The following is a 10,106-nucleotide window of genomic DNA, read 5'->3' as shown; positions in this document are numbered from 1 at the left end:
ATATCCTGTTGCTTTTGGATGTAGAGTTCTATAGATGTCTGTTAGGTCCATCTGTTCTAGTGTGTTATTCAATGCCTGTGTGTCCTTACTTATTTTCTGCCCGGTGGATCTATCCTTTGGGGTGATTGGTGTTTTGAAGTCTCCTAAGATGAATGCATTGCAGTCTATTTCCCTCTTTAGTTCTGTTAGTATTTGTTTCACAAATGCTGGTTCTCCTGTGTTGGGTGCATATATATTTAGAATGGTTATATCCTCTTGTTGGACTGAGCCCTTTATCATTATGTAGTGGCCTTCTTTATCTCTTGTTACTTTCTTTGTTTTGAAGTCTATTTTGTCTGATATTAGTACGGCAACCCTGCTTTTTTCTCACTGTTGTTTGCCTGAAATATGTTTTTCCATCCTTTGATTTTTAGTCTGTGTTTGTCTTTGGGTTTGAGGTGAGTTTCTTGTAGGCATCATATAGATGGGTCTTGCTTTTTTATCCATTCTATTACTCTGTGTCTTTTGATTGGTGTATTAAGTCCATTTACATTTAGGGTGACTATTGAGAGATATGTACTTATTGCCATTGCAGGATTTAGATTCATGGTTACCAAAGGTTCAAGGTTAGTTTCCTTAGTATCTTACTGCCTAACTTAGCTCACTTATTGAGCTGTTCTATACACTGTCTGGAGATTCTTTTCTTCTATCCCTTCTTATTCCTCCTCCTCCATTCTTCATATGTTGTATGTTTTGTTCTGTCCTCTGTTTAGGAGTGCTCCCATCTAGAGCAGTCCCTGTAAGATGCCCTGTAGAGGTGGTTTGTGGGAAGCAAATTCCCTCAGCTTTTGCATGTCTGGGAATTGTTTAATCCTGCCATCATATTTAAATTATAGTCATGCTGGATACAGTATCCTTGGTTCAAGGCCCTTATGTTTCATTGCATTAAGTATATCATGCCATTCTCTTCTGGCCTGTAGGGTTTCTGTCGAGAAGTCTGATCTTAGGCTGATGGGTTTTCCTTTATAGGTGACCTTTTTCTCTCTAGCTGCCCTTAAAACTCTTTCCTTGGCCTTGATCCTTGCCATTTTAATTATTATGTGTCTTGGTGTTGTCCTCCTTGGATCCTTTCTGTTGGGGATTCTGTGTTTTTCTGTGGTCTGTTCAATTATTTCCTCCCCCAGTTTGGGGAAGTTTTCAGCAATTATTTATTCAAAGATACTTTCTATCCCTTTTCCTATTTCTTCTTCTTCTGGTACCCCTATAATACAAATATTATTCCTTTTCGATTGGTCACATAGTTCTCTTAGTGTTGTTTCATTCCTGGAGATCCTTTTATCTCTCTCTATGTCAGCTTCTATACGTTCCTGTTCTCTGGTTTCTATTCCTTCAATGGCCTCTTGCATCTTATCCATTCTGCTTATAAATCCTTCCAGGGATTGTTTCACTTCTGTGATCTCCTTCCTGACATCTGTGATCTCCCTCCGGACTTCATCCCATTGCTCTTGCATTTTTCTCTGCATCTCATCCCATTGCTCTTGCATTTTTCTCTGCATCTCTGTCAGCATGTTCATGATTATTCTTTTGAATTCTTTTTCAGGAGGACTGGTTTGGTCTGTCTCCTTCTCAGGTGTTGTCTCTGTGATCTTTGTCTGCCTTTAGTTTTGCCTTTTCATTGTGATAGAGATAGTTTGCAGAGCTGGTACAAGTGACAGCTCGAAGAGTTTTCCTTCTTGTTGGTTTGTTGCCTTCCTCTCCTGGGAGAATAGTGACCTCTAGTGGCTTATGATTGGCAGCTGTGCACTGACAGGGCTCCTACTACCTGCCTGGTTGCTATGGAGTTTATATCCGCTGTTGCAGTGGGCGTGGCCTGGCTAGTGCTGCTCCTCCAAAATGTTGGTGCCCCGTTGGATGGGTATCAGCCGGGAGGCTATTTATCTCTCTAATGGTCCTCTGTGCTCACTGTTTCCAATGGGTTTAGAGTGCCCAGAGATCCCCAGATTCCCTGCCTCTGGTCTAAGTATCCTGTCCTGCCCCTTTAAGACTTCCAAAAAGCACTCTCCAAACCAAAATAACAACAGCAACAACGAAAGAGGGAAAAAAAAAAGGAAAAAAAAGCGCGATTTTCTTTGTCCTCAGGCGCCGGTCTCAGGCACCCACTCACTGGTCTTGCTGCCCTGTTTCCCTAGTATTGGGGTCCCTATCCCTTTAAGGCTTCCAAAAAGCACTCACCAAAAAAAATGGGAAAAACGCGCAATTTTCTTTGTCCTCAGGCACTGGTCTCAGGCACCGCTCACCGGCCTTGCTGCTCTGTTTCCCTGGTATTGGCGTCCCTGTCCCTTTAAGGCTTCCAAAAGGCACTTGCCAAAAAACAAGAAGAAAACTGCTCCAGTATCTTTCCACCTGCCGGGAGCCGGGGGGAGTGTGCTCGGATCCCCCCGGGCCGGGGCTTGTATCTTACCCCCTTCGCGAGGCACTGGGTTCTTGCAGGTGTGAATGTGGTCTAGATGTTGTCCTGTGTCCTCTGGTCTCTATTTTAGGAAGTTGTCTTTGTTATATTTTCATAATTCTATGTGGTTTTGGGAGGAGTTCCTCTGCTCTACTCACGCCACCATCTTGGCTCCGCCCCCCTGAAGCAATATTTTAAAATTTATTTTATTGATATGTCTGAATCAACCCAAATAGTAAAGTTCTTCAACTTTATTATTTGGTGAAGTATAGTATATGCAATATCAGTAATAATCATGTTTTATATATTTCAAACTAAAAAGGGAAACAGTTCATCTATCCTTACTTACATGTTCATATTTATACCTGTATAACTGCACACGTTATGGTGTAATTGTTGCAAAACCTCAACTGTTGGCAAATACTAGAATGTGGGCCTTAAGAAAAATACTGTAACACATTTCATAAACCTGCATATGAATCTGATGAAAGCATTTGCACTCCAACTGTTAGGCACTAATTAGGTCGTTTCTGTCATATAAGACACAAAGGCATACCAATTTTCCTAGCAGAGAAATGGTTGTCACTCGTTGGAGCTTAGATGGTATCTAGAAATCAGTATTAAGAGACAAAATCACTAACGCTAAAGTAGCTATGAACAACACATTTAATTAACGGCAGTCTCTTTTATGGACTTCTAATATTACAGTTTCATTAAAATATATTGTGCAACTATTAACACTGCTAAACATCAGTACCGTTCATACAGATCTGAATTTATAGTACTTAGTGATTATTAGCTTACAGGATAGAAATAATTGTTAAATTGACATTTCAAAAATCAAATTGATGCACAATTCACAGATTTATACAAAAACAGTAACAGTAAAATAGCCAATTTTGCCAAAATAAATGAAAATTCAGAAACATAAGTTGTATTTTTACTTCAACTAATAAAAAACACACATTTATTTGCCACAATTAAAGATGAATAAGCTAGTTTATATCGAAGATATGCATTTAACACTCGTGGTTAGACTTCCCCCATCTTAACTACAAAAAAGGGCAAAGCTTCAAGCTTATACTTGGCAAGTGAATTCAAGAAAGATACCTTATTTGATTTAAAACAAAACATTTTGAACTGTTTTCATTTTATTTTGAACACAGAATGTCTGAAATGTTATTTTCATATATTCACTTAAAAATACAAACTGTTAAAAATAATATTCCTAAGTCTGTATGTTTGCCACCCATTTCTAAGGAATGCTTTAATTCTCTGTACTGGGTGGGGGGGGGGACAATTTAATATTGATAACCTTCCTGCTCAGAGTTCCATCTGGTTGCTGCCGATAAGGGCATCTGTGTGACTAGGGAATTTTCCACCCTTCAGGCGATTTGCATTGCTCACTGAACTTCTAAAAACCTACCAGCAAGGAAGCAGGGACAAGGATTTCATATCAGTGGACAGAAAGCGAGCAGAGACCAGCATGTGTTCCTTCATCAAAGGAATATAAATGAGATCAATACATTTTGTTTTCACAAATCTTCTGTTGCCTAATCTGTAGAAAAAAATTAATGGCTATATTCTCTTATTAAAACTAAGACTTCCTAGATAGTACTTCTGAAAGAGCTACAGAAACATGATCAATTACTATAAATGAATGTCAGAACCAGAATGCCAACCTTTATTTCAACATACTTTGCAAAAATATTCATTAAAATATAAATACAAGAACAATTCTGCTTATGCAATCATCAAGTAAGATATTTTAAAGGATGAAAACATGTTACCAAAAATTTTATTTGAAAGAATGACCAAAAGAAAACTACTAAATGCAATTATCTCTGATTATGGTTGGAAGATCTCCAACACAACTTTTCATGTGAGTTAAAAACACAAAAACTACCTATCCGAAGGATAAAACTCCGTATGTCAGAGGCGCTACCCATCAGCCTGCCCACATTTCATTTCATCAAAATTGCTCCTTTGACAGTTCCTGGAGGAAAGAAACACAACTGCAGCACATGCCCCACGTCTGATTTTCCCTCACTGCTGAAAACCCCAGCACAGTGTTCTGCTCCTGTCCCCCTGAATGGATGCTGTAAGAATAAGATGCCCTGGGAGCAGGAGTTTTCTGGGCCTTTTTGTTCTCAGAGAAAAACAGACTCTACTTTCTGTATTTTCTAACACAAATACCTTCAAATTAGTTTGGAAGGGAAAAAAAGAGAAAATCTCTACACTGGAAAGAATGATGAGAAGGACTGCTTCCAGATTCCCATAGTGGCCACCTGGAAATCCCAGACAAAAACTCCTCCATATCCCAGCTTCTATATACATGACCAGGGTCTGCCTTTCCCTTCTACCTCATGTCAGCAGTACCTTCTACTTTTAGAACTAAAATTTGAAAAAGAAATGGGTATATATATGTACACACATGAGAGACACTCAAACACATACTGGTACAGTATCCATTCAAGGCCTGAGCTTACCGCCTACTGTCTGAACAAGTTACTGGTTTCCAGAGAAAAAAATATCTTCACCCATACAAGACTCAGCTCAAGCTAACTCCTTCAGGAGTTAGCAAGAACTAACCCCTTCTTCTTAGGACAGGAAAGAAGAACTTCCACATATTTTATATTTCAATTTGCTAATTTTTGCTTCTGAAGCTCTTCAGCACTTTTTCAATATGATATAGTTTTTCAACAAACTATATTCCATTTTACACAGATTGGTGTTCATTAGTTTTGTCTGTCCAACCAAATATAAACTCCCAGACAGCAGAGACAATTTCAGGTAACAGCTTCTAAATCCCTGATGGTAACTAGCAAATTGCTCAAAAAATTCTTAGGAACTGACCACAACCTCTTTGTTTTGATATATAACCAATGATAAGATTCTCCTTAGTCCCCAGTTCATTTTTTCTTCTCATGATCCTTCCTTCCATTCCCTTAAACCCAGCAGTGAACCAACAAGGTGCGTGGGGAGCAGGGGGAGATCATTTGTTTTTACAAAATAAATTTTTAGTTTTAAAAAGGATTCATAATTTGGTATTCTAGCTAGCATTCCTTTTATTTCACACATAGTTTAGTTAAACTTACAGTTTAATTTACATATAAAGCAAGGTCCATTCATTCTACTGAGTAGTTCACCCACTGTGATTTAAAGATGTTTCCCCATCTACATCTCAGCTACTTATGTTTTATTTTCTTTCCATTTCCATATTTCTGACTATATGAAGGCCAAGTGCTAGTCACCAATACCTCTAGGCTATATGTAACTTTCATACAAAACCCTTGGAAAAATCAGTGTCATTCTTTGTTTCCATAATGAAAAACTGAATTGGCATTGAAGTAAGGAACACTTTCTACTCTAAAATTAACTTTCCATAATCCATTTGAATGACATATATTTGCAACAGAAGGTTTTTTAGAAATATGTTAAAACTTGAACATAGTGATTTTAATTAATTTTTATACCACAAAAAGATATCATTCCAACAAATTCCTCTCTGCTACCCTCAGAAAATCTTCCAAGGCTTCAGCATGCAAATAAAATGAGATAGATATACATATTGTCCTACAAAAAAAAAAACAAAACAAAACAGCTCTAAAACAATCACTGACGAAAACAGCTTTACAGGCTAGTTTAAAACAATCATTGAAGAAAACAGTTTTACAGGCTAGTTACCCAATAGAAATATTTGGTTTCTAAACATCAAAGAATTTAGCTCTGAAAGAGCAAACAAAATTACTTATTCAGTTTGGAGTTTTCAGTTCTGGGAAACCAGGGTTGTATTCCATTCAAATTACTAATGTCAAATACAAACACACACACATCTAATGAAGTACATTTTTAAGAGTCATATTTAGTTCAAAAGTTAAATAGTTAAAATTAAGTTCATTTCAGAATATTTTTTATAATCATGATCTGTAATCATAATATTTTATGACATAAGGTTATATGCTAGGCATAAAATAAACACCTGGTTACCTAGCTTGAAAAAACTACATCCTATTCAAATAGGATACACATACTTTTTTCTTTCAATTCATGTTCTTGTTAACTCTTCAGTCAATTTGCTTTTTGTTTTCTTTTTAATGACTAAGGAAAACTTAAGAGAAGGCACACAATCTCACTGTGAGGACTTTGCAATGAATGGTCTGGGTAATTTTAATTTTAACCAAAGGATAATGAGGTTTTAAAGGGTTTTAAACTTTCTCTTTTAGACTCATTGTGTTGCTGCTTTAGACTTTATCATTAGGGATCAGAGAAGAATGAGAGAGGGGAGAACACATTTTGTTTCTCTACATACACCCATAGTAAATGACATTTGATATCTGTCCCTGCTTTTCTATAAAAGAAAAACTGAAACATGCTGAATCAAAGTCAGCCATTACCACAACACGCTTTCTTCTATAAAATATATATTTAAACCAAGAAACAGGAACTTCCACTAAAGTAAATTTAAATCAAATTATTTGATATATCATGCTATAGAAAAATTCCATGCACAGATCATTCCCATTCAACCAGGATTTTCTTATAAGGTCAATCTTAATAAAAGGTCAATCTCAATAAAATTAAAGGCATAAATACATAAGCAACATAAATGTGTGTGCATGTAACGTGTATAGCATAACTGAGGTAGTCTTCAGTCATCTGAAAATCTTTTATAACATTACCATAATACTGTACATAAATTTTGTACAACTTGAAAACTTGGAAAAATTAAATTATATTCAATTTAGTTTTCACATGAGGTATATTTTGTTCCAAGTATGCAACTGGTAACTCTCTGGAAACAAAATGTTAAATTAACCAGTACATGTTTCCCCAAATATTGTTCTTATTTATTTACAATAAAAACAATAGTCCAGGAATGGCAGACTGGAAAGTTATTTTCCCATCCATTAGATCCTTTTACATCAATCTGTATCCAAGATTCACATTCTTAGACAAAAAGTTAATGTTTCCTTATGCTGAGTTGAAACTTTCTTGCTGCAATTTCGCTAAGTCTGATTCCATTTTTCCTGGGTTCTAAAGACTACATATATATAGTTCATCTATTCCTTTGTTACCCTCTGTTCCGGGAATAAGGCAGAGAATGGCCATAATGAATTGCATGCACGTGAACTATAAAAAGCTGAACACAGGAGAGGAAAAAAGATAGTAACTGAAAGAAAACTAGACATTTATTCAAGATTTGAATTCCAGTCCTATTCTGCCAGTAATTTGCTGCATGACTTCAAATCACATTATCTCTCTACATTTTACCTACTATGTAATAAATAGTACTTGGAGAAAACATGAAGTATGTATCTAGAGATATCCAGGGTCTACAATGCTGATGCTGGCAGAATGTGTTTTTAAGTTCTTAATTGTGCCTACTTCTCCCCAGTTTCATTTTTGTTATGGTTCTCATTCAATGAAGTTTTCTAAAATTCTTATTTGGAACTGTTTCTTAGGTACTGAACACATATTCAGTCAATCAGACTAATCCTACTGGATCTGAAAAATGAAAAGTACTCACCTCTGTTTTCTTGAGCCTGCTGCTGTCCACTAACAGAGGCTTAGAACATGCCAGTTCTCTTGCTTTTCTCCCTTACCTGATTTTCTAAACTACCTGTAGTATTTTTGGATATTACTAGATCTTTCACTAGCTTAAATGAAACAAAGTAAGTTCTTCTTACTTTTTTTTATAAATAAATTAAATTGGCTTACATATTACAATCTTTTAATTCTCAGTATTACCACTTTTGGGCAGTACTTCAATAGGGATTTCTTAACAACATGCTGTATATATCATATTCACATGCATTGAGGTAGGTATCTGTCCCCAAATGCTACTAATATATTTTTTCCCACATATCATATAATGTTTAATAATGCTTAACCTAATAGTTCATTAAAATAAAAACTTCAGAAAATGAAGGAAGACTACACTTTCATACTTTTAGGAGGTTTTAAAACTAGCCATAATGTCAACCAACATTTAAAAAAGGCATCCTTTCTTCAAATAAATATGAATGACAATAATAAAATCAATTACTTCTAATAACTAAATACAGACGTGTATACTACCTAGCAACAGAATACTTAAAGAGAAAATCATTGTCTGGTGAGCCTGGGGTCTTGCTATAGTTTCTGTATTTCTTCTGAGTGGTATTTTTGATGTCTTTCATTACAGATTCCATTTCTTTACTTAAGTTGGTTTCTGACTCCAAAAAATGCAAACATACATGTAAAGTTTATTTATATTAATTTTCTCTAATAGTTTAACAGTATAATGTTTATCATATAAACACACTAGGAAATTAAAAAGTCAAATGTACATTAGCTATCTACTATATTTAGTGCACAAAGGTAAAACAGATCAAGAAACATTTTCTCTTATTTTAGAGATCTTTCATTATAATTCTACATTGTGATTGGTGACACTATAATCCAACCATGAACTAACCACATAAATTTATATCCTAAACAAATAAGTGGATGTCTTTAAAAATGTATTTTAGAAGTTTCCATATTTATAAAAAACTCGACTTTCATTTGAATACATTTTTCAAAGACTAATATCAATATCCCTTACTTTAAGTCTATTATTAACATAAAAATTTCAGTTTATAAAGAAAAAAATCACACACACTCTAAGAACAGTCTTCAACTGAGAAAAGGAACTGCCAGGAGAGAAAGCTTTCTGAGTAGATTTCAATGATGAATTTCTGTTTCAAAAGTCAAATATTTATAGCTTTCATAAATTTACTCCATAGAACAGACACAGCTGTCACTTCTCTCAGGGACCATATCATAGATCTATAATGAAGGTGAAATGTTTAAGAATTTAAATCAAATAAACAAATCTTACTGGATGAGATTAAAGAGGAGTTCACTCACCCCAAATCCCACAGTAAAATTGACTGACTTATAGCGAACGGTTCAATCAAGTATACAATTATTTCTCCAATACAAAGCTATGCACTCACACGTGTGTAAATCTATAATTGCCCACACATAAAGTATGCATGTGTTTGGAAATATATCATCTAAATCTAATGTGCCTAATTAGTATATTTTTATGTATTTAGATTGTGCTTTACATGGCAAGATACATATATGTAATTTGTTTGTTTGGCTTTGTTGTTAAATATTTCAACATCTTAAAAGAGTGTAACCATATCTAAGCTGATAGGATTTTATGATCTGGAAGATACATATTAAAACTATAACAATTCGGACTGTGGAAAAGTATATCTCTTAGTTCTAATGCCTTTGGTTCTATAATTTGTTCTGTTACTCTTATTTTTGTTTTTAATAACCACAAACAGAGGAGGAAAGCCCCTAAAAGCGATTTCTACTAAATGTACAAAGTTCTGCAGTAATTTAGAAACAGAACGAAAATGACAGCTGAAAAGCAGAGCTGAGTCAACCAGGATATTTCGGCCTCACACTGATGCTTACTGGGAAGGCTCCCGGCCGTCCCTGCAGCTCCTCCACTTCCTTTATGAGATCTTGGATGCTTTTGTTACTAGGACATTGCCAGAGGTTATTTTCCACATTGCTTCCAGGACAACAAGGAAGGACACTGTTAGCAAACTGCCTACAGAGAGGACATATGAATTCTCCTTTGTCCACTGAGAAGCCCTGGAGAACCTGGTCATTCTAAAAAATGAAATTAACA

This window comes from Manis javanica, chromosome 14 (assembly GCF_040802235.1).
Source record: "Manis javanica isolate MJ-LG chromosome 14, MJ_LKY, whole genome shotgun sequence".
NCBI classification, from domain to species: Eukaryota; Metazoa; Chordata; class Mammalia; order Pholidota; family Manidae; genus Manis; species Manis javanica.
Note: the sequence above shows the minus strand (reverse complement) of the source record.